Source organism: Maniola jurtina, chromosome 1 (genome assembly GCF_905333055.1).
Source record: "Maniola jurtina chromosome 1, ilManJurt1.1, whole genome shotgun sequence".
In the NCBI taxonomy this organism is placed as follows: Eukaryota; Metazoa; Arthropoda; class Insecta; order Lepidoptera; family Nymphalidae; genus Maniola; species Maniola jurtina.
The window spans coordinates 2,681,767-2,707,591 of NC_060029.1; the positions used below are offsets into that span (position 1 = coordinate 2,681,767).

At 37.1% G+C, this 25,825-nt stretch overlaps 1 protein-coding gene and 1 long non-coding RNA gene across 15 annotated transcripts in view; both read right to left on the minus strand.

Annotated features, from left to right (window-relative positions):
• LOC123865760 (patronin) overlaps positions 1-25,825 on the minus strand; it is a 110,462-nt gene that overhangs the window by 80,729 nt on the left and 3,908 nt on the right. The gene's annotated exons all lie outside the window — the stretch shown is intronic.
• LOC123866415 lies at positions 11,932-22,637 on the minus strand. Its single transcript, XR_006796190.1, has 3 exons — positions 22,627-22,637; positions 21,117-21,121; positions 11,932-12,065 (listed from the first exon to the last, which is right to left on the minus strand). It is a non-coding gene; the product is annotated as an uncharacterized LOC123866415 (long non-coding RNA).

The window sequence follows — 25,825 nt, forward strand, 5'->3', positions numbered from 1 at the left end:
GTCACTTTGATCAATCCTGAGCAAACGAAAATCTCTTTTAAAGCAATTGTTCATCACTTCCACCATCCAGCGGCAAATGGTAACAACTGGACTGAAGCAAGTCCGTAGTTACTACTGTTTTTATTTTCTACTGTACGGTTTTTTAAGTTCTTTTTTGGGTTGTACTGTATTCATTTTAATATTGATCAATAAGCAGGGAACGCAACGGGCGCGGTGCGTTTTTATTTTATTAATCAATATTTTGTTTTGGAGCAAACTGAAAACCAGCGCTGAGCATTGCCATCAATGCTCGGCTATGCTGAGTTTGCGGCCTATTGCTAATTGTTAGTTTTTTTTTTTATAGATTTAATGTACTTATAACACATGATTGTCACTAGCAATAAGAAAGCAATAAAGCCTATTTATTATTATTATTATCTATATAACTAACTCTCACGCCCGGTTACAAAATAGATATATATAAAAGCCAAAGAGAATATAATATACTTACATACATAAAAATAAATAAACCTACATACACATTTACATAAATACATATTTGTACCGGGCGGAGGATTACGCCCCGGCAGGGGAGACCAAACGGCCGGGGGTCAGGGCGACAGGTTGAGAAAGCGGCGGACTATCCTAGCCGAGTCTAGCAAGACCGCTTTTTGCATTCTGGCTGCGAGCGAACTGCCACGGAACCCCAGTCGCCTCAGATGGTGAGCGAGGCTGACTGGGATCAACCCGTTTGCAGATATGACGATTGGGATGATTTCAGTGGACTCCACATGCCACATGTCGGAAACCTCGTGAGCCAGATCAAGATACTTACGTTTTTTCTCCGTCTCAGCTCTCACGAGGTTCTCGTCATATGGAATGGTGATGTCCACCAAAAACACCCTCGACTGTGCCCGATCCACCACCACGATGCCAGGCTTATTCGCTAGAATAGTCCTGTCCGTGATGATGGACCGGTCCCAATAGAGCCGGACTCCGTCGCGCTCGAGTACCGGCACCGGTGTGTACTTGTAATACGGCAACCTCTCATCCAGGAGACCGTACTTCAGAGCAAGCTCTTGGTGAAGGATTTTGGCTGCTTGGTTGTGTCTGTGCAGATACTCAGTGTTGGCAAGCGCTGAACATCTCGAAAGCACATGTCTGAGTGACTCACCGGGATGGCGACAAGCTCGACAGATGTCGTGAGTGCCATCCTTCAGAATGTACTTTCGGTAGTTCCGCGTCTTAACCACCTGATCTTGTATCGCACAGACAAAACCTTCGGTTTCCCCGAAGAGGTCACCAAAGCGCAACCATTGCACGGACGCTTTTTTATCTACGTGTGGCTCATTAAGAGCTTTAAAAAAGCGTCCGTGCAACTCCTTCTCCTTCCATACGGCCTCCCGGTCAGAGGTGCTAAGTACCACCGGTTTCTGCCACTCGGTTTTGGCTAAGGATAGTGGAGTGAGGCCTTTATTATTTATTATTATTATTATTATTACTAAGGTGAACAGTACTTATAACCAAATGGTGCATTCATCACAGAGCTCGCCGGAGATATCCCAGTGGCAGAAGTTTGGTAAATGTCTGGATGAGATCACCTAGTATTACAAGGCCGCATACAATCCAGGTATGTATAAACGAATTTTGTCCACATTGCAGCTGATCCAGCACTTCATGGGAGTCAAAATAATTGTACGTGTATTCAAATACGTATAAAACAATCAGAACAGTAACAAAATCATAAAATCGGTTACAATTAAATATACAAAGTATATTAATTTTTTGTATAACTTGTATAACATGACATATAATGGCCCCACAGCCTTCGGGTCATAATGACAATTGCTTCAAATCATTAGTTCTAGCAATATCTAACATTATTTTATGTTTCCCAGCACTTTTAGAAATCAATAAAATGTATGAAAATTACGAATCTTCGACCTTGTATAACTTGGTTCAGAGCAATCCTACAACTTTTCTGCCATATTAACTATTACTCCAAATGGCTAGTTCTAACGATCCGTACCATTTTTTTTCGTTGGCCGGCACTTTCAGAAAAGGCCCAAAAATAATGATCTCCTTTAAGCACGATTTCACATCTTGCGCACTTAATTGCTTTTCTATACGTTTTGAAACAAAGCAGTGGAGTGAGTTTAGTCTGTAGGATCGTGAAGGTAACAGGTGACCGATACGATGATAGTAAATAATCTAGTCTAACCAATATAATTTCCAAAACGTGTATGGTATGTCTGATTGGCCATAAAATATAAATCCAACTCAGAAAACTAATTTTGACGAAAACACAAAAATAGACAACAACGTTCTGGAGAAGGAATTTTTACCTCGGGTATATAGCCTCACAGAGAACAAAGATTTAAAAAACACGTCACAAGCCCACACGATCATAATCGCAGGTAGTAGCTTAAATATCATAGAAACAGAAAATCCCAAGGCGATTACAATTTTGATCGATATCGCGGAGAAAGTAGAAACCTAGAATCCAATAAAAGGAAGGTGCGCCTTGCGGATCTATATTCTATACTGCTGCCATACACACCTTTAAGAAATGCGAGCCTGTATACCCTGATTTATCATCAGATCAGATACAATCAAGAACAAAACCTGCAGCCAATGATGTAGTTGGACAATAAAGCTTATTATTTGTGTGATTGAAAGCAAATTCAAGGGGATATAAAACGACAAATGAGAATCGTTGCTTTAGTGTTTTTATTAAAGTTAAGCAGAAATCATAGGACGAGAAATCGAATCGTTCAATAATGTTACGCAATATTTAGGAGCCGAGGTATCTAACCTAGAGTGAAAGTTATATCCGTCCACAAATTGTTCGGAAAAAATCAAAATAATAACTAGACTCTTAAAATACGTCTGATATAATATATAATTAATTGCCTTTAATAAGGAAATGGCAGTCATTAAAAGATAAAATTGCATAATGTATGTCATAAAAATACTCTGGGCAATAAATAATGTGATCTTATCGAGCTTACGTAGGTTGTGTAAGCTTTCAAATAAGAAAAGTTAAATAAGAGCACAAACAAACTGCATGTCTATAGTTTGCACACTGTCTGAAGAATCTCTTAACTCGATATGAACAAGGCGAACAAAAAAGTTTCTTAACAAATCAACGAACAGACGCAAACGATTGACGAAAACGGAACAAGAACTGATTTACGTGTCGCACCAAATACGGCGGATGAGACGAACAGCAAAAAGAAAAGATCCTTGGTGATTGGCATCGGCATTATATTTCAATCCATTATTTATTCATGACTTGCGCCTAATGTGGTCATACAAATTAATGCACAGTCAAAGCATGTTGTTAGGAATCTTGCTTCTAATAATCTACTGAATGATATTTTAGCACCATAATAGGTAAGTAGGAAGAAATGTCAAGTATCTCTGCCGTATTAGAATAACATCGCTGTATTGACACAATGATCTGCAAAAATAGAATGATTCCAAAATAGGTAACACAAACACGACAAAAAATTAAAAAAACCGAGAAAGATATTGTTAAAAGAGCAAAAGTCATCAAATCCGAGGTCAAAGCCAACCACAACTTTCAGCTGGTTGAACTAATGACTGGACGATTAACGTTTACAATACAGGAAGCGAGAGATGATTAACTTCTGACCTGAATCATTCGAGAATTGTTATCCCTTGAGCACAAAAGGTGATTTCTGCTTATTTGGTTTTTTAATATGTCATTACTTCCGAGTTCCGATAACAACATATTATTATTCATTTTTAAATTATGTATTTTTGACATACAACATCAAACAGGTTTTACACAGAAATTCATCTGGCAAATGAATTCAAATATTTATCCTGTTTCGTAAATGCCGTTACCGGCGTAAATGATACCTCGTTAAACAACAATGCTGGAGCTTCCGGGATAGGTGCAACTTTTTCTCCATTTGCACCGGCACGGGGGCAGGTCCACTGGGGCAGATGAGATTTACTCAATACCTGTGTAGTTGTATGAATCTTACCATAAATGGTCACGATTAACGCGCATAACTCATTACAATTTTCTGAACGGTACCTATAATCTTGTCACCTGAGCCCAAACTTGTGACCACAGGATTAACATCGTACCGTGATATGTGATGTTAATGAATTCAAATATAACACATACAATATAGTAGGTAAACGAGTTTATAAAGTTGAAAAACGTCAACATAAGTGAACCGGTGAAGTCATAACAAACGACTACTATAAATATCAAACCCACGCAACCTCGAATAAAGATTAACTTTACGGTACAGTAAATTCATCGAGAGAGACAAATGAGAGACAATACGGAAAAATATAAACTACAGACAATTCATATTATCCTTTTTAAGTTAAATAACGAGTAAAAGTTTTGAGTGGATAACGAACTCCCAAAATTATATACAAACTGAATAAATTCGGCAAATTGTTTTGTTTGTGAATGGTTTTCATGCAATCGTTTCACTGCCCGTAAGTAGATTTTTCCCAATTCGTAGTCCATATGGCAAGTATTAAACCGCATTGCACATAATATTTAATGTTCTTAAATAAAAAATGTAAAAAAAACTCCATTATATTCAATGAATGCAAATACTTTGTAATTACACTGTCAAGGTGCCATCTTTTCAGTAATAACTATTCAAGTTTTGTATAATTGCTCAAGGATATCAGGACCCAACTGCCAGTTAAGAATGATACAAGTTTTGCACATATTCTTATGGTGCATTTGAGGTGAGTTAGCGATAGCTTATCAAGCTATCGACTACGACAGGTGCTAGATATTAGGAAAAACACATTATTTTCAAATACACGAGTACTTTGTAATCAGACGCACTGTCAAGGTGCTATCTTTCTTAATAACAACTACCTTGTACAGGTACAGAAGTTTCTTATAATTGTTCTAAGCTATCCGGAGTCAGGACACATCTGCCAGGTAAGAATGATACAAGTTTTCCACACAACTACTATGATATATTTGAGGAGCGTTTGCGATAACTTATCAAGCCATCTAGTCTATCTACAATGACAGTTACTAGTATTTTCTCTTCTTGTTATTTTTACCTAATCATCTCGTTTATTCGATAAATCGTCTGTGCTCAGCGATATACGTATGATTAAGAGTCATTCATTTTCTTCATTTCAGAATATCTACAATCTACCGTGCGACCCAGTTGGAGGCTGCTGATACGATGTTGGTGAAAGTGAGAGATGTTTCTTTTACCGTGCGAACGTATTGCCGGATAGCGACCAATGTAAATATTTCATAATCGCTATTATTGGTATCAATGTAGAGGCGATCGATAGGGTGGGCGACACCCATACTTTGCTCGCCGACAGACGGTTACATCATAGCTAATGGGATGTAATTTACATCGCAAGTAATATCCTTACCTACTGACTTAAGCAAACTGCTGAACCTAGAACTTAGTTGATCGCACGTTACTGAAAATTGCATGATAATGACGTCTTTCGCTCTTTTGACACTATTTTTTTTTTGAATTCCGTATTTCCAGAGAAAAAGGAATCTTTATAGGATTACTTCGTTGTCTGTCATGTCTGTCAAGACCCTTCAACGGAATCAAAACCTACAGGGCACTTCGCGTTGCCCTAGAATCGTGAAAGTCAGGTAGCTATGTCTCAAAGCACAAGTAAAGGGAAAAATTGAAAACCGTGAATTTGGAGTTGCATTAAAAAAATATAAAGAAGTGTTTTTCTGATACAATGGTACGGAACCCTTCGCCTGTGAGTCCGGCTCACACTTGAGCGGTTTTTAAAAAGCATAAAAAAAAACACTTTTATTTCGGCTCGACTTTAACCTGTATTCAGCTGTCAACATGAGTGTGGTTTCAGCAAAACATAAAGACGATCAAAACGGGTTATACAACTTTATATTGTAAATTCAACACACGAACTCTAAACATCACTCACAATACATAAAATAAAATCTTTCGACGTTTTAGTCAATATGTAAAAAGCCAAGCCAAATAATGACGACGAACATGCGTATCACTCACATCTACAACTTCCTACGACAGCCCTAATAAATATTTCTGAAGACATCTGAGATGTAAGCAGTAAATAATTCAAATAAATTCTAATCTTACTAAACCAGCCGAAATATCGTTTACCAATTTCGCCTAGTCATTGAATGTACACATAATTCTTCACGTACAAACAGTGAAATTGCATCGTCGTTTGCCCATTATTTATGCACGCGCTTCGTTTTCAAGATTTCCCACGGAGGTTGAGTCGCAGGCAGTGGTTCGACGTGCATTTGAACAGAGGAGGCTGGAACTAGAAAGTTGTATGGATCCGTTCCGTTTATAGTTCAAACTCGTCTAATAAAGAATCTATTATAGAACCTAATGCATTAAATAGACGTACAAATATTTTGAGATTAGCTCGTAAAGTAAAAAAGCAATTTACAATAAAGACCAGCTACCGAGTTTCTTTTCGACTTATCTTATGTGATCAACGTTCCCAAACGATGGCAGATAACCGACTTGTTTTGACGATTCGAAAAAGCTTTAAAAAGATTCCTCGTTCGCGTTTAAAGTAAAAGATAAGCCCGTTAACATTTACAATCTGAGGAAGTGAAGATATTGTGAAGATAAAGCTAAATAAATATGTAACATTCACGAAGAACGGAACGGAATGATGGTAGCTCAGCCATGAAATAAAACAAGCAAAAATTCTAATTAGATCATTTTATAAAGCAAGCACAAAAATACAAATATTGGAAATAGCAACGGGTATGTGGGTAGACCTTAAAAATGTTGCTATTTGTTATTTTGGAGTTCGCATTGTTACTGATAAAATGAGAATAAGTAAATTTGGATCAATACCCAACATTCTTATTGTATATTTTATTACTTACTTTAGTTGTTATTATTACTTTAAACTATTATCAGGACTTCGTCTGTGTTGGTGTTGGCTGGCGGGCGTGCTCTGCCTTTTTGGAGTGTTTTTTTTGTTGGAACCGACTGGAGGGCGCTCTGAGGGGGTGCCGTGCGTATGTCGGCGAGCGCCGGCACAGACGGGGTCCATACTTGTAATAACTACAAACTTGACATTGGCTAATCTTTGTAAAGCCAGACGAGAGAGAGAGAACTATTATCATAATCAATTCATCAGTGTTCACGTCGCTTCCTTGACTTCAGATTGATAAAACTCTACTTTTTATTCTGCTTATGTTTATTTTAAAGATCTTTTCTCTATCTTTTTCTTTACTTATAACTCAGATTTAAGATGGTGTTTTACTTTGATTTTAAAATGTTTTGCTACATTAAGTTCTTAAAGCAAAAAATTATTTACTAGCAACGGCAAACAAAGTTTTTCAAATGCTTCATTGCACCTAGTATTCAAGCCTATACTCACTTATTCAAACAGCTCGTTTTCAAGAGTTCCCAGTTCCCACGGAGGTTGCGTAGTAATATTGCCTTGTTTGCAGCTTAAACATTTAATTTGGTACGGAATCTGGGCTTGTCGAGACTCGAGAGTTGCACAATCTTTCGGTCACTATAGTAGGTATAGTGGACTGTGAGTTATTATACTGTTTATATGACTAACAGCTAATGTATATCGAAATCAACTCCCGTGGATTAATTCGTAAAAAAAAGTTTAAAACGACTGTTTTTTCTGAAACTTATCTAAATATAATATATGAAAGCAAAAAACTGACTGATCTGTCAACGCACAGTTCAAATTTCACAGGACCATGCAAATAGCTATTATGACGTATACATCCGCTAAGAACGTATTTTTAAAAATTCAACCCCTAAGGGGCTAAAATAGGGGTTTGAAATTTATGTAGCCCACGGGTACGAAGTCGCGGGCAAAAGCTAGTTATATTATAAATGGCCTTACTATTTAATTCTATCTTTTGTACGACAATAGATAGGTAAGTCATAACAAAATATGTTGAGATCGTATGCCTATTTGAGACTCAAAAGAAGCTGGTCCCTAAAAAATTTTGTTACGTGAATGAATTATTTTAGTCATACATCAATGTTCTTTCACAGGTAAATGTAATAATAATAATAGTTGAAAGTTTCGTCTATAGGAGATGCTGTAACCGATAATATTTCGTTACTTTTCAAATAAGTATGAAAGAGAAAGTACTTAGAGTATATTGACTAATGCATTTTTTATTTAATAACTAGTTAATGCTAAATCTATGTTCATGGACTAAGGCTTACCTACAAACCACTTAGAAGACAGTTAGTTCCGGTAGATTAATGGTTTGAAACTCAGCATTTATTTTTGTGAAAGAATATTACCCACCAAAAACATTTCATGTAAAATGTTGCCAAGACTCACAAGTTCATAATGCTTTCACTGTTAAAAAGTTATGAGATCTCTAGTAGAGCCAAGCCCCTAGCTAGCTTAGAATTGCGCTGCCCATGGGACCTATCCCAAGTCCAAAGTATATAGCTCTTAAATGCTCTTGAGTATATCACATTTATAACAATAAAGAACAAATAACTCTACTTACAAGCTCTGATTTTACAAACCCTAAATCTTGGTTAAAAAAGGACGGCTTGGCCGTTTAATGTTCGTGGTACTTTTATCTGATATGACATTTAAGCCCGGAATAGCTTGTGTGACAATCATGAAGTATAATAAAAATTAGTAATTGTCGAACAAACTATTCCTTATGACCTTAATATAATATGTTATGTCATGTAATAGTTTCACGAACATTAAACGGCCAAGCCGTACTTTCTTAACCAAGATTTAGGGTTTGTAAAATCAGAGCTTGTAAGTAGAGTTATTTATTCTTTATTGTTATAAATGTGATATACTCAAGAGCATTTAAGAGCTATATACTTTGGACTTGGGATAGGTCCCATGGGCAGCGCAATTCTAAGCTAGCTAGGGGCTTGGCTCTACTAGAGATCTCATAACTTTTTAACAGTGAAAGCATTATGAACTTGTGAGTCTTGGCAACATTTTACATGAAATGTTTTTGGTGGGATTTCATTTCTTTTTGGCAGGTGCCCTAGATTTTTTTTTGGATCTATTTTTTGTAGGTACCTACATCATTTTCATGGCCCGCTCTCTATCGTTACCTCTTTTTTTAAAAGCTTTTATTCTACTTCCAATGTATGTAACTATGTTTGTTTGGGTGGAATCTTGCAACTCAATTTTAAAGCAGATATATCAAATTTCAGTCTTTTAGGACTTCAGGAAACACATTTTTTAAATGTACAGACTAGGAAAAGTTTATTTTCCTGTTATTTGAATGAAATCCCTAGCCTACATACCAAATTTCAGTCTTCTAGGACTTAGGGAAGTACTTTAGAACTTTTGACTAGAGGGGTTTTGAATGGCAATAAATCTGAAACCATAACAGGTAGACAATTGATACTTGGTACGTTTGATAAGGCTGTTAAGGACATATTATCCTGAAAATATCAGCATTCTAGCGACAGACTTTACAAATAATTTGCTTCCCCCATACGTGGGAGTGGAGGGGGAAAATTTTGAATTTCTTAATTTTCCTGTAGTTTGTATGCAATTTCTAGTGTACACACCAAATTTCAGTCTTCTAGGACTTCGGGAAGTACCCTAGAATTACAGACTAGAAGTTTTGACTGTCAATAAATCTGAAACTATAAAAGCTAGACAATTGATACTCAATGCGTTTAATAAATCTGCCCAGGACATCTTATCCTGAAAATATCAGCATTCTAGCGACAGAATTTACAGATTTGCTTCACCCATAAGAGGCGTAGAGGGGGGGCATTTCCAATTTCTTAATTTTCCTGTAGTTTGTAGTCAATTTCTAGTCTACATACCAAATTTCAGTCTTCTAGGACTTCGGGAAGTACCTTAGAGGTTTTGAGTAGAGGTTTTGATGATCATCAGTGAGGGACGAAATCGGCGTATTTTAGGTATCAATAAATCTGTAACCATAAAAGCTAGATATTTGATACTTGGTATATTTAGTAAATTTGCTGAGGACACCTTATACTGAAAATTTCAGCTTTCTAGCGTCATCCAGACCGAAGTTATGACGGGTCGAAAATACGGCGAAACACTTCGAGAAAAAGGTACGTAGCGCCCCGGCCGCCGTTTGGCTCGTCTTGGCGGGGGCACTGCCGTGCCCCCTGGTAAAAACGCCGTTCCTGGAGGCGATTTAAGAATTTAAAATTTTTCACCGAAGATATATTTCTAATTTGAATTATAATAACGCATTAAATGTGCTTGACTATTCAAATCCCACAAGCACAGTTTAACATCCGCTGCTAACTTCATCCCAACATCTGTAGTTAATAATATTGGTAATAATATGATGATGTAATTGCTGGAGCTTTCGAATGGTGCCTCGAAATTTCTTTCCGTGATTGACATCAAGCACAGGCCTAACTCAAAATTAAAAAAAAAAATGTTGGTTTTATTATTCGACTCAAATACTAAACATTAAAATCTGCGTCAGAGTGCCTAGTGGGAGATTTTTAACCTATTCGATCGCGTAAAAGTTAACTGCGTTTTGTATGGAATTGAAACAGCGCCATCTTCTTGTCACTAGATCAATTTCGCTGTTTCAATTCCATACAAAACGCAGTTAACTTTTACGCGATCGAATAGGTTAAAAATCTCCCACTAGGCACACTGGATTCAATGAAACGACGTTTTTACTTTTTAGGTAGGTATTTCACTCTTTTTTCAGTGGAAAAACACAAAAGCTACTGTAACTTAGATTGTTTTCAACGGTTTAGAAAAGAGCAAAGTATTTTCTGGGTCAATGCTAAGTAGAGGGGAGAAGAGTCGCCCGCTTTATCGAACTCCCTTCTTGTTACCTACACAATTCCTTAGGATACTTGAGCACGGGGGAGTCAATACAAGATATTGGTATTGATAGGCATTTTGATATTTTCCTGATAAAAGCTTGGAACCTAGATTTGGAAAAGAACTCGCTCAATATGAGACGTTAGGTAAGTGTAGTAATTTGAACAGCTACCCCAGCTCCAGTAAACGAGTTTTGCCCCTTCAACCCTCATACTTAAGTTTTTTAACATGAAGAGCAGCAACTCTATTCTCTTCTCGTTTGCGATCTGTCTCATCTTATACAAAACTGTCACGCTGGAAAGCGATCGCCGCGACATTATCATAGTTTTGTAAGAGACAGCGTAGAGCTCTACGAGTTCCATGTTTATTCTAAAACATAAACTCGTGAATGTCATTGGTTCAAATCCGGTTCGCAGGACCAAATTATAGGTAATCAAATTTCAAACTAAACTGAGATTCCATCACACACGACCACATTTCTTGTACACTTTTGATGAAACAATTTATAAAATTGAGTGCAAATTTTCCAAGACTTTTTTTTATAAGGCTCTGGTGCTCTGGCTTTTTTAACTGTCATACACATGAGCAGCAGCTGTTGTCGAGAATTCACAGCAACATTCAAAAAAGAAACCAAAACATTGATTTAGTGATAGGTATGACTTTGGGACTAGTTTTCGAAAATTCTCTTGATATTGACTTAGAAATCGATAAAAACCGCATAACACTGGTGTAATAAAAGTGGGCACTAAATTCCGTCACACAAACATCCGCAGCCACCACTTCTAGCTTTCTTCGCAGTTTCCACCGGAACGCCATTAAGCTCGGCATTGTTATTAGGTACTTCGAAACCAGTTTAGTTAGACTATAAAATGGCTATCTAAAACTAGATTTTAAGCCTCATTTTTTGAGGTGACCGACCTGTATTACTCGCCAGTTTAGTTAACAAGGAAACATGTTAGGACCGCGAAAGCCCGTGATTGAACGTCACGAAACAGCAGTGTGAATGGTATCACCTATTACTACAGTTTGCAACACTGCTTTAACTAACCAGTTATAGAAACGATAAATAACAGCGTGGTTAGATTAACGGTATAGCAGTTAATCCCTTCTTCTTGTTATAGGTACTTTATCCCACGCTGTTTGGTCGGCACAACATGTATTTTTCACCCACTCACTTCTGTCATATGTCAACGCATTTTCCACCCCTTTTACACACATATCCTCTTTCATGCAATTCATCCACCTTTTCTTTGGTCTTCCTGTCCTCTTTTTTCCTTAAATATGCATATTTAATACTCTTAAATATTCTTATACAACAGTTAATCCCTATGGATGCAATTTGAATAACTAGTGTTTGTTACTATTCAGTTTGGTTTGTAGTAGATCTACTAATCATTAGTTAGTTGAGCAAATTCCAAACATTAATAAGGTTACTATCCATTCAGTTTGGGATCTACTATTAGGTAAGCAAATCAATAGTTAATAAATGGAGCTAACTGAAATTACTAACATAACTATAGTCATTAACGAATATTCTACTCTCAACAATTCGGCTAAAACGTAGAGTCCGCCCAGTGTCTGACTCGATTATCTAATATCTAGGTAAGTTTGGACGTATTTGCTTTGGAAGATACCAGCGGAGCCAATCATTAATACTATGTAACCTAGATATGTTAACTAGAATAAAGGAAACTGTTATATAAAAAGCGTTGCCAATCAGTGATCGTAGATAATATCGCAAATACCTACTTAGGTGTAATTCATTTCAGTGAGGTGATCGATTTGGTCCAAATGCTACTTGCCATTGTTATAATGAAATGATTATATTATAGTTAATAACGATGACGAAATCTAAAATAATTTCAGGTCCGTATTTAGGCGTTGTAGCTACAAATAGTTAACATTGAGAAAGACCATGGAGCAGCAGCAGACCTTACACATCAGGTGTCAAAAAAGTGACCTCCAGTTGTAACTTCAGATTGAACACCTTTTAGCAATCATTTACATGAGCATGTCTCTCTCATCTCTCTACTCTTTTTCAAACTTTATACAATTCTATAAATGTGTGAGTGGCCCCATACTATGATGATAGCGATATTATAAGCAGACAGTAAACAGAGCACGAGCGCCATTGACAAAAAGCAAGACTAGTAACCTACACTAATCAGGTTGAGTCCATTTTGCGAAAGACTTCTGTTCCAGTAACTAATAATACAAATTGTTTTTGAAATCGTTTGACAAGAAGACAAAACAGTATATCAAAGCAGATACAATATAACACTGATAGCAGGAATAACTGGATAATGCTAAACAGACCCCTCACAATAACGAAAGTCGAAGAAGAGCCATCATGTCCAGAATATGGTGAGGAGGAGATCAGGTTTCACTTCATAGCCGAGTGCTTAGTGTCACTAGTATTAATTAGAAAGAAAGAAAGAAAACTAGAATCCCACCAAAAACATTTCATGTAAAATGTTGCCAAGACTCACAAGTTCATAATGCTTTCACTGTTAAAAAGTTATGAGATCTCTAGTAGAGCCAAGCCCCTAGCTGAGCTTAGAATTGCGCTGCCCATGGGACCTATCCCAAGTCCAAAGTATATAGCTCTTAAATGCTCTTGAGTATATCACATTTATAACAATAAAGAACAAATAACTCTACTTACAAGCTCTGATTTTACAAACCCTAAATCTTGGTTAAAAAAGGACGGCTTGGCCGTTTTATGTTCGTGGTACTTTTATCTGATATGACATTTAAGCCCGGAATAGCTTGTGCGACAATCATGAAGTATAATAAAAATTAGTAATTGTCGAACAAACTATTCCTTATGACCTTAATATAATATGTTATGTCATGTAATAGTTTCACGAACATTAAACGGCCAAGCCGTACTTTCTTAACCAAGATTTAGGGTTTGTAAAATCAGAGCTTGTAAGTAGAGTTATTTATTCTTTATTGTTATAAATGTGATATACTCAAGAGCATTTAAGAGCTATATACTTTGGACTTGGGATAGGTCCCATGGGCAGCGCAATTCTAAGCTAGCTAGGGGCTTGGCTCTACTAGAGATCTCATAACTTTTTAACAGTGAAAGCATTATGAACTTGTGAGTCTTGGCAACATTTTACATGAAATGTTTTTGGTGGGATTTCATTTCTTTTTGGCAGGTGCCCTAGATTTTTTTTTGGATCTATTTTTTGTAGGTACCTACATCATTTTCATGGCCCGCTCTCTATCGTTACCTCTTTTTTTAAAAGCTTTTATTCTACTTCCAATGTATGTAACTATGTTTGTTTGGGTGGAATCTTGCAACTCAATTTTAAAGCAGATATATCAAATTTCAGTCTTTTAGGACTTCAGGAAACACATTTTTTAAATGTACAGACTAGGAAAAGTTTATTTTCCTGTTATTTGAATGAAATCCCTAGCCTACATACCAAATTTCAGTCTTCTAGGACTTAGGGAAGTACTTTAGAACTTTTGACTAGAGGGGTTTTGAATGGCAATAAATCTGAAACCATAACAGGTAGACAATTGATACTTGGTACGTTTGATAAGGCTGTTAAGGACATATTATCCTGAAAATATCAGCATTCTAGCGATAGACTTTACAAATAATTTGCTTCTCCCATACGTGGGAGTGGAGGGGGAAAATTTTGAATTTCTTAATTTTCCTGTAGTTTGTATGCAATTTCTAGTGTACACACCAAATTTTAGTCTTCTAGGACTTCGGGAAGTACCCTAGAATTACAGACTAGAAGTTTTGACTGTCAATAAATCTGAAACTATAAAAGCTAGACAATTGATACTCAATGGGTTTAATAAATCTGCCCAGGACATCTTATCCTGAAAATATCAGCATTCTAGCGACAGAATTTACAGATTTGCTTCACCCATAAGAGGCGTAGAGGGGGGGCATTTCCAATTTCTTAATTTTCCTGTAGTTTGTAGTCAATTTCTAGTCTACATACCAAATTTCAGTCTTCTAGGACTTCGGGAAGTACCTTAGAGGTTTTGAGTAGAGGTTTTGATGATCATCAGTGAGGGACGAAATCGGCGTATTTTAGGTATCAATAAATCTGTAACCATAAAAGCTAGATATTTGATACTTGGTATATTTGGTAAATTTGCTGAGGACACCTTATACTGAAAATTTCAGCTTTCTAGCGTCATCCAGACCGAAGTTATGACGGGTCGAAAATACGGCGAAACACTTCGAGAAAAAGGTACGTAGCGCCCCGGCCGCCGTTTGGCTCGTCTTGGCGGGGGCACTGCCGTGCCCCCTGATTACAAAGGAAGAGCAGCATCAGTGAAGAAGACCTAACAACCTTGAGAGCGAGTAAGTGGCCAGGACACTAGTAACCTGGGTACCAAACGTGAAAATTTGGGAGGAATGATTCCAATTAAGGAAAGAATCAGTGAATAGCAAACTTCTCCAATATATCATGAGGCTTACAAAAGCTACAGGTAGATTTGAAAGGGGATAAGCTGCCAGGACACAACCTGTGTTCCAATCATGGGGAACTGGGTAATATATTATGATCGATAATCCGCCTGGCAACGGCGGGAGTCTCCTCTATAAGTACATAAGATAACTCTCTGGTTAACAATATTTACGAGCAATAGCGTAACCAACGCGTAACTACTTTAAAACAAAACCAAGGCAAGGGCCAATCAAAAACGCATAAAAATAATCATACGATATATGTCTGGGAGATACGGCGAATTTAATATTCAGGATGACCTTCGTTCAAGGATGGCTACAGAGAATCGAGGATTATTCGGGGTCACCAATCGGTCTAAATAAGATCTCTATATAGTCTTAAGGTTGTACTTTAAAAAGGCGCTATAGAGCCTATTTAAAGAACAACCTTTTGTGTGCTAAAACGGGTTGAAGATCTGTATGGCTCCGAATTGAAAAATTAAGCTATTGTGCGGATATACATAGTATAATTGTACATATTAAAGCAGGCAGAAGCAAGGCAGTTATGAACAGTGCTTTTAAGTTAAGTAGGTACTTAGATTTATCAAAATAATCACGTGTTCAACGCTATGCAATGGCTTGGACAGATACAATATGCACCTGTGGCATTTAAGGACCATTGTAAAGCAGAACAAAGATCAAAAACCTTGTACGCGCGTTATATTAATTGTATTGACTAGGTCTTAAAAAGTCGATTAAATAATTTACTATAAGGTAATGTAAAAGTTTCCAATGGTGATACTGAAAGATATGTATCTAAGGTACTCGTAAATTATGTATTGTGATTCTCCCAGTTTCCTTTCCTGAACTAATTAAGTTTGCCAAATGCAATAGGCATTAGTAAACACAGAAATCTTACCCATGATTAGGGAGAGCAACGCTTAACAAGAAAGCTAATTACTTGGAACATTTAATGTAAGTAGGTCGAGAGGTCGACACTCGACAGGCTTTATAATATATATGCAGTTAACTTCTTACTGAATTGGTAAGTTAGTTTAGCGAACGTAGTTATTAGCTTAAAGAAACTATTGCAAAACATTCAATTAAACATGCCTACATATAACCGTAACAAGGCCCGCGCCTTATAGAACGACTGTGGGCGGAAGTATGCACGGAACACCGTTCGTCTGTCGCAACGCGCCGTTCGCCTCCGAAACCGTCATGCCATACTTATTTATAGACAACTAGCTTATGCCCGCGGCTTCGTTCGCGTGGACGACACAAATTCCGAACCCCTATTTTACCCCCTTGGGAGCTGAATTATCAAAAATCCTTTCTTAGCGGATGCCTACGTCGTAATCCCAAACCATCTCGTCTGATCGTCTCGTCGTCGTCGTGATCTGCATCTGCATGCCAAACAGGCCGATCCGTCCAGTAGTTTGAGCTGTGCGTTGATAGATCAGTCAGTCAGTATCCGCCCCAGCTTCGCACGGGTGCAATGTAGATACTAATATGGTGTTAGTGTGGTTATTTTGTTGTATTTCAAAAGAATAAGACAGCATTTTCGATGATGGCGCACAGTCAGGTTGATGTCGACATCTTGAACAACTATTACCATCCTATTTTAATAAATTAACACAAAAAAAATATTAAACTATACTTATAAACCTTCCTCTGGAGTCACTCTACATATCTATTGATGAAAATCGCATTAAAATCCGTGGCGTAGTTTAAAAGATTTAAGCGTACAGACTAGACGGGCGTGAAGCGAAGTTGTTTTATACTATGTAGATTGTAGAGACTGGTCCCTTCCATATGTCCCTTCAATGATAAAATTATATGCATTCTTTAAATGCAAGAACCGCCTTTGCATTCCTATAAGGTGGACTGTAGAATATGGAGGAAACTAATTGTTTATTGTTTAAGCCTTTTAAGGCTTTAACATAATTGATATTCATGTTCTTTGAATACCATACTTAACATTAACATAATTATTATTACCATAGTTAATAAACATAGCAGTTATTGATTATGAACTTCTGTATAGCGTCGAATCTAATTCCCTAGACTTTGTTAAAGATTGGATGCGAAAACCTTGAACTGAATAAAGTATCAAGTTTCTACTGTCGACTGTTCTATTTGGTGAGTTATGACTCTGGAGATAGAAAACAGGATCAATGCCATCCCAACGGTTTTCCAATGAAAATTAGACAATAACTATCACTTCCATTTCTTTAGTTCCAGGTAATCCAAATGGAGTTACTCGTACTCGTAGATACTTTAATTCAAACATTGAGCATGAAATGGTTTTAAGAGGTTCATTGGAAGATCATCGAAGCTCAATCCTGAACGTTCTAGACTAAGTCGAGCAAATACTTTAGAGGCGTATCGAAAAAGCTTCCGAACTCCCAAAACCATCTCTCTGTACACTTTTGATCCATAGACCTTTAGGTCTGCAGTCTTCCTCAAGTCTTCGACTTTAAGTTTAGAATATCAAGTATCTTTACGAGGTATTCAACCATTCACCATATCCTGTCTTGACTAACAAATTGTCATCTTAAGTTTTGAAACCATTTGGTTCTGCAAAAGTTTATGGAGTTGATAATTGTAACGAATGCACTACAACCATTAAGTAAACTGAAAAGCACTAATATTAGGTGAAGATAGAATGGTGAAATTGCATGTAACTAAAGGTTACATACATCGACATTACTTTTCCGGCAACTCTAATTTATGTAACGCTCTCGGAGCGAGGTCTATTCATTCCTTGCAATAGAACGCCATGCTACGGGCGATAAGTGTCTGTGTAACTACTTCGTAAATTCTATGTATCCCCTCACATCATGCGAAGCTTTTGTATGGAGTAAACTACCAGTAAAGTAGTAGTAGTAAAGCAAATAAAGAGTTAAATAGACAAAAAAATTGGATTATATCACTTCAGCGCGGCTCTATCAAATGCAAATCCCGGACAGAAATAATAAATGTAGCTACTGACTTCTATACAAAACTATACAGCAAAACAAACTCATTAACTCAAACAAATGTTTTTAACCAATGCAATGATACCTTCCCCATTCAAGAGTTCACGGAGTCCGAAATCCTGAAACAAATTATGAAGCTTAAGTCGGAAAGAAGCCCGGGGCCAGACGGAATCACAAACGAATGCATCAAAATTGCAAGGACTCTACTACTGACACCTATCACACTTCTATGGAACAAGATTTTGCATGAAGAAGCTGTGCCACAGCTATGGACAGAATCTGAAATCATCTTACTATATAAAAAAGGCGATCCAGCGGACATAGGGAACTACCGCCCTATAAGCCTCATGTCTTGCCTCTACAAATTATTTGCGTCCTGTCTGCTCGAAAGAATATCGCCTGACATTGACGCACACCAACCGATCGAACAAGCTGGATTCAGAAGCTGCTTCAGCACAGTGGACCATATTCAAGTAGTCGACCAAGTAATAGAAAAGTATTTGGAATTCCGCAAACCATTATATCTGGCTTTCATCGACTACAAAAAGGCTTTTGACTCAATATCACACGATAGCATCTGGGAAGCATTAAAAGCACAAAATATAAATGAAAAATTCATAAATATCTTAAAAAACATCTATTCCAACAGTACAAGTAGAGTCAAGTTGGACAGAACAGGCACAAGAATAAATATAAATAGAGGCGTGAGACAAGGAGACCCGATCTCACCAAAATTGTTCATAGCCGTCTTACAAGATGTAATGGAAACTTTACCATGGTCTAACCAAGGCATCAACATGAATGGGAAGTTTCTAAGCCACCTCAGGTTTGCCGATGACATCATCCTGTTTTCGGAAACTGCACAGCAATTAAATAGCATGATAGATAACCTACATCAGGCTAGTGTTAAAGTTGGATTAGAAATGAACCTCGACAAAACAAAAGTAATGACTAATTACCATAAATCACCCATTTTAGTCAATAACGTACCTCTCGAGTTTGTAGAAAACTACATCTACCTGGGCAAACAGATCTCTTTTAACAATGAAAGAAATATAGAAGAAGTAGAGCGTAGAATAGCGATCACCTGGAATAAATACTGGGCTCATAAAGAAATATTTAAATCGGAGCTACCATTGCCAGCCAAGAAAATAGTTATGGATTCAGAAATACTACCTTGCCTCACCTACGGTTGCCAAACTTGGACGTTTGATCTGAAAACAAGAAATAAAATCCAGACTACCCAGAGAAAAATGGAAAGAAGCTATCTAGGCATAAAATTAAAAGACAGAGTGAAGAATGTGGACATCCGAAAGAAAACAAAAGTCACCGACGCCTTAACTTTCTCTCTACAAAGAAAATGGAAATGGGCAGGTCACGTGGCTAGATACGCCGATGATAGATGGACCACAAGGTCAGTTAGATGGTCGGGACCAAGAGGTACTAGAGCGAGAGGCAGGCCATATGCCAGATGGGTAGACGAAATAGTGGCGATAGCGGGTCGTAGATGGCTAGCCTCAGCTACAGATAGAGCAAGGTGGAATTCCTTGGAGGAGGCTTTTACCTAAAGGGGGTCCATACAAGATAAGAACTTAGACTGAAGACACACACCACCAATGTAAATAATTTTGTACTAACAAACTAACCATAATTTTAATTTGTAATATAATATAACTCACTAATCAATTCTATGCTTAAGCTCTTTAAATTATGGTATCAAAGTAACTTGTATATTTTAACTTATTTATTTTTTTGTATGGAATTAATTAAAGCTTTATTATTATTCATATAACTTACTCTCACGCCCGTTATTATTATTATTATTATTATTTATAAACTACCAGTATGATTGCTAGCAGCTTCACGAGATTTTGAGTAACGAAAAGAGTGACAATTCAATATTCATTACCTGGTGAGAGTTTTATGAGAAACTAGATGATGCCCGCGCCGATGATTTAGGTTTTTTAAAACCCGTGGGAACTATTTGATTTCCGGGATAAAAAGTTGCCCATGTCAATTTCCGGGACGAAAGCTACCTCTGTACCAAATTTCGTATAAATCAGTTAAACGGGTGGATCTTAAAGTTTAATTTTCCGGGATAAAAAGAAACCTATGTCCGTCCCCGGGATGTAAGCTAACTCTGTACCTTTCATCAAAACCGGTTAAACTGTTGGGACGTGAAAAGCTAGCAGACAGACAGACAGACAGACACACTGTCGTATTTATAATATTAGTATGGATTTTATCTGTGCCTTCAATAAAGCCTTAAAAATATCCGAGGCAGGAAAACACCGTTCTCTAAGATAAGGTAGAAGTGCTTCACCCAATCATCAAGTCACTTCTACTATCTATTAATTTAGCCGAGTATGCTCAACATCGTCACTACTCTGACACGTTCACTCTGACATCATGTTTTAGCTATAGCTGGTCATTGTAAAACTAGCTGATGTCCGCGATTTTATCCGCGTGGATTTAGGTTTTAAAAAAAATCCATAGGAACTTCTTGCTTTTCCGCTATAACAAGTTTAGTATCCTGTGTCCATCTCCAGCCCGGCTATCATGGGCAGTAGATAAAAATTATATCCCCCGATTATATCCACTGATGTCATACAAATTAGTGGATATAATCGGGGATATCATTTTTATCTACTGCCCATGCTAGCCGGGCAGGTTGTAAGCTATTTCTGTTCAAACTTCATCGCGATCAGTTCAACGGTTGAGCCGTAAAAAGGTGACAGACAGATAGTTTCGCGTTTATAATATTAAGTATGGGATATTTTTGACATAGTTTTCATAGCGCTGTAAAATAGGTAAATCTTGATTTTGTCTGTTGATTTGCTGCATTTCACAAAAATAGAAAATGTCCTATCAACATGATCAGAGGCAACCACCGGAACTAATAACTATTATAATTAACTAACTATAGCTCTTAACTAATGCGTTATTAATGAGTAAATCCATATTAAAAAATCAGTAAAGCTCGTACAGGTAGAAATCAATAGCTTCCTACGGAAATCCAACTTTGTTTGTAAGGTTTTAAAAGGGCGAACAAGGAAACTCCAAGAACAGCAAATCAACATATTTTACCGATACAAGGTGATCTTATACGCGACAATCATTCTAATGAGCTGAAGGTACATGGCATTGGTATAATCGACTCTATTCAATCTCAATGATTCTAGTGACAAACAAATACCGATACATTTAGTACTTAATTGGAATGCAACTTTGCATCTTCGTTTGAATATCTATTGACCATCGAGCTACTCGTACGTGCATTGAGAGAGGACTTAGTTCTTTCACCCAATTTATAAAAGGTGTAACATTTAACATATCATGGGTGATGCGGGTTAAATGGGTAACCTACGAATGGTACAAATGGCATGGATTTAATAAACTGCCCTTTCAAGTTAGTGGACTTCCACTCCGACTACAGCGTCAGTTAAGGCTGAATAAGTTCACATTACTTATTATCAAAAACACAAAAAGTCATAAAAAACGCAATAAGACTACTAAACAATAACAAAATATTATTCCTCCCTACAAAGTGTAGCTTCATACCTCACACCTTAAGCCCTAATTCGCACGAGCGTTAAAAAAGCGTTGCGTTAAAACCCGGCGTTGCGCTAAAAATACAAAGTCCGCGTCAAAAAAGCGTTGACGTGTGAACAGATACTTGGGAATGCATTTATTCTATTTGAACGCTTTTTTAACGCACGTTAAAAAAGCTCTCGTGCGAATGAGGCCTTAGAGCCTTAACTATTTGACCCACAGGTCTGGTGACTGGTACTCTGAAAAAAGAACGTTGCTTACTATGAGAGGACGAGCAAAGTAACATTGCTCTTTGACGTAGATACTGACTTTATCAAGTCACGACAAACCCAGATCCGAGCAAAAATGTGCTTAGTTATTCAGGAAGGCTTTATAAGATAAAATAATCCTGTATTTATGGAATGAACATAAAGTTCGTAAATATTTCTTGCATTCGTCACGGTCACTGCACCAACTACTGTACTTAGAATCTAATTGCTTGAATATCAAACTGGATTTCGATAACTGGTTAGTTACTGAGAAAATTATCTACAGCGTCGTTCGCCAAAACCGTTGAATGTTTTTTCACGAAATCAAAGTAGGTGCCTACATACTCTTTGTGTCTTTATTGATAAGGATTATAAGTCATCGCACAAGTTAATACTTATTTTTGATGACGTTACTTATTATTTACAATCTACATGTCTCATAGAAGTTACTTGGTATGATACGAGTAAGTACGTTGGTATTTCGTTACTTGCTTCTTCTTTTACTAGTTGGTTTTTAAAGGTACACCATACACACAATGGCATTGGTAGGTATACCTTACAGGTTTACATGCAGTTTCAAGGAAGATTATTTCTAGCATAACACACCTCCAACACTATCTATACAAGGAACATTTATTTAATCATCTTCTATTGTCAAGGACAGTACTATACGTAAATCGAGCGGGACAAGGACAGCGCATTATATACTATATTATAATGAGCGTCGCTTGTTTACGATGTAAGTAATTAGTACCTATTCTTTGATAGTAATAGACTCCTCTTTTTACAGGTACCTACGCCGTTTTCAAATGGAAAAGCTAACTGACTGACTGACTGATCTATTAACGCAAAGTACAAACTACTGGACGGATCGGGCTAAAAATTTGGCATGCAGATGGCTATTATGACGTAAATTTCCGCTAAGAAATGATTTTAGAAAATTCAACCCCTAAGGGGGTAAAATAGGGGTTTGAATTTTTGTACAGTCCACGCAGACGAAGCGGGCATAAGCTAGTAATTATTATAAGTGACATAATATTAAGTAATTGTCACAATAATGACGTAATTAAAACTCTTCATAACAGCATAAGAGTAATACGAAATAAAACGATGGGAAAGGAAACTGTGAACAAAGGCCACTCTCCACTTTATTATCACTCGAATCGTGTCCGGCGGGCGACATTTTCTCCGTGTATTGAATTATTATCTACCTACCTACCTACTCTCTTTACAATGTCTTTGTTATAATGTTTCAACAAGTTATTATTTAATTTGTACGTCGAGTTATTGAGGATAGTATCAATTTCAGTAATTTCAGGATTATTTCTTTTCAAACATGTTCTTAATCCGTAATCTAAAATTTTCTATTTTCTGATTTTAAATATGTTTTACTAGCTTATGCCCGCAATTTCGTCCGCGTGTTTTAACCCCTTAGGGATTGAATTTTCAAGAATCCTTTCTTAGCGGATGCAAGCCAAATTTCAGGTCGATCTGTCCAATAGTTTGAGCTGTGCGCTGGCTGTGCGTTGATAGATCAGTCAGTCAGCCTGCCAGTCAGTCAGTCAGCTTTTCGTTTTATATATTTAGATTAAAATCATTGTATAGTGTATATTATAATTTTAAAACCAATGTGTTTCCTAACCCAAGGTGTCCGATTCTACAGTAATTTGATGCGAAAGATACATACATACATACAAAAAGATGCTATTAAAAAGTTGTGTAGGTATCGCTAAGCAAACGTGCACATCATAGTTATTAAAACACTTTTTAATTGAATTTACGACTCGAAATAATAAGCGAGTAAGTGCATTATAATCTGGGTCGGTAACTTGGTAATCACACTGAGAAGCCAGTGAGGCAGTTAGTTAGTTAGTCAGCAACAATCTCCTTTCGCGGGCAACCAGCGAGCCGTGCGTCTCCGAGATGCGACACGGTCTGCTGACCTAACCTTGGCCGTGCCATCCTGTATCATCCCAACCATTTGAAGATGACATCATGAACAAAAAATATTCTAATATGTAATAGCCTAATAGTTATATCCCGGGCGAGGCCAAGGACGGAATTTCAATCGATGGCAATAATAGTTGGTTGGTTAGAGGATGAATATTAAAAAGGAAAGTCGGGTTAATGACCCCACAATGGACGGTTAGACTGATGGCTGTTCCGATTCTTTTTTTAACCACCAAAAAGTTCCGAAACGGTCACGACAATTCCGACGGCGGCGTGGATCTGACGTTAAAAATAAAATAGTTAATAACTTATAGCTCTTAGCCATAGCCTGGCCACTTAAATTAATGAATTATAAGGCACTCAGGCGCACGCAGACCAAAGTTTTACAGACTTCTCTGAAGGTGCCAATGCAATTTTAACGGCCATTGTAATAACTCTTAGACACATTATATCGTACTTTCTAAGATTTTATGTCGCAAACATTGGTTTTGCAATGCGATTTCTTTGGCCTCCGTTTCAAATAACTTTTATGAATGGATGCAGTTAAGACCCGCACCGTTCATTCAGTTATAATTTTTGTACGTAGTATAATGAATTCACACTAGGTGCTTACTTAATTATACATGCGTTGTACGAGTATGTCTGTTTGTCAAGTAATATTTTTGATTTGATTAAATGAGCTTGACTTGCATTCTGGGACATATAGTACTTTTCAGAGCAGGAAAGTAAAATCAAATTAGTAGATCTATGGAAAAAATAGTCCAAGTGCGAGTCGGACTCGCACACGAAGGGTTTCATACGATCGTTTAAGAAATAACACTTTTTATTAATTTGTTTTTAATTTTTATGGCAGCCGTTTCGAAATATTTATGATTTACTTACCTACTAATTTTTTTTTTTTATAAATTTCGTAGCGGCCATTTCAAAATGTTTATTAGGTATTTGTTATTATAACGGCAATAGAAATACTCATTCTGTGCAAAATATCAACTCTCTGCCGATTACGGTTCACGAGATACAGCCCGCTGACAGACGGATGGACGGACGAACGGACGGACGTACAAAATACAAGTCAAGAATAAAAGATACCCAGAAATGAATTTATCGTACGGTGTACCCCAGTTTAACTATCGCATTTACAGAATTTATCATATGCAAATAGTAAGTAAGCTCACGTCCAGCCCTCGACACCTGGATGAATCGAAGTCATTAAAAAGCAACCCATGCGCAGAGCTTGTCGCTCAATGTAACAGTTCTTACATCGCTCACCGTACACTAATGTCCGTTATCCACCAAAGCGGAGATGTGTTTAGCAGACCGATCAGAGTATTGATAGATAAGTGCTAATTTTTCCACATCGTCGGAATTTAGAAAAACATATGTTTAAAAAACTTTGCAAATGAAAAACTAACGAAAAACCTTGATCTTACATAACTCTCTTTTTAGAAATATTAGTTTTTGAAAGTTCCCCTATAATTCAAAAACTATTTTTTGCAGTTAAGCACTTTTTAGATAGGATGGCGGGGCAACACTCCTCAAAAGAGCAAAGGTTTTGCGGGCGAACTGAAATCCGAAAGGGTTAAAACCCCAATTTGAATATTGCCGTTCCTCCTCCAGCACAAGACTCAGGAGAGAAGAAAGGGGATTATTTAGTGCATGATTAAGTTAGCTCCTTGCATTTGTATAATACAGTGGCGTAATATTCCTTAAAAAGCTTGGTAATAATATGCACTACTAGTGCGGGGTTTTACTCGTGATGAATCCCGCGGAAACCATGGACTTTTACAGGGTAAAATGTAGCCTATAATATGTTAATCCAGGGCTAATCTATCTCGATTCCAAATTTAACCAAATTCGTCCAGTTTTTGCGTCACAGAGTA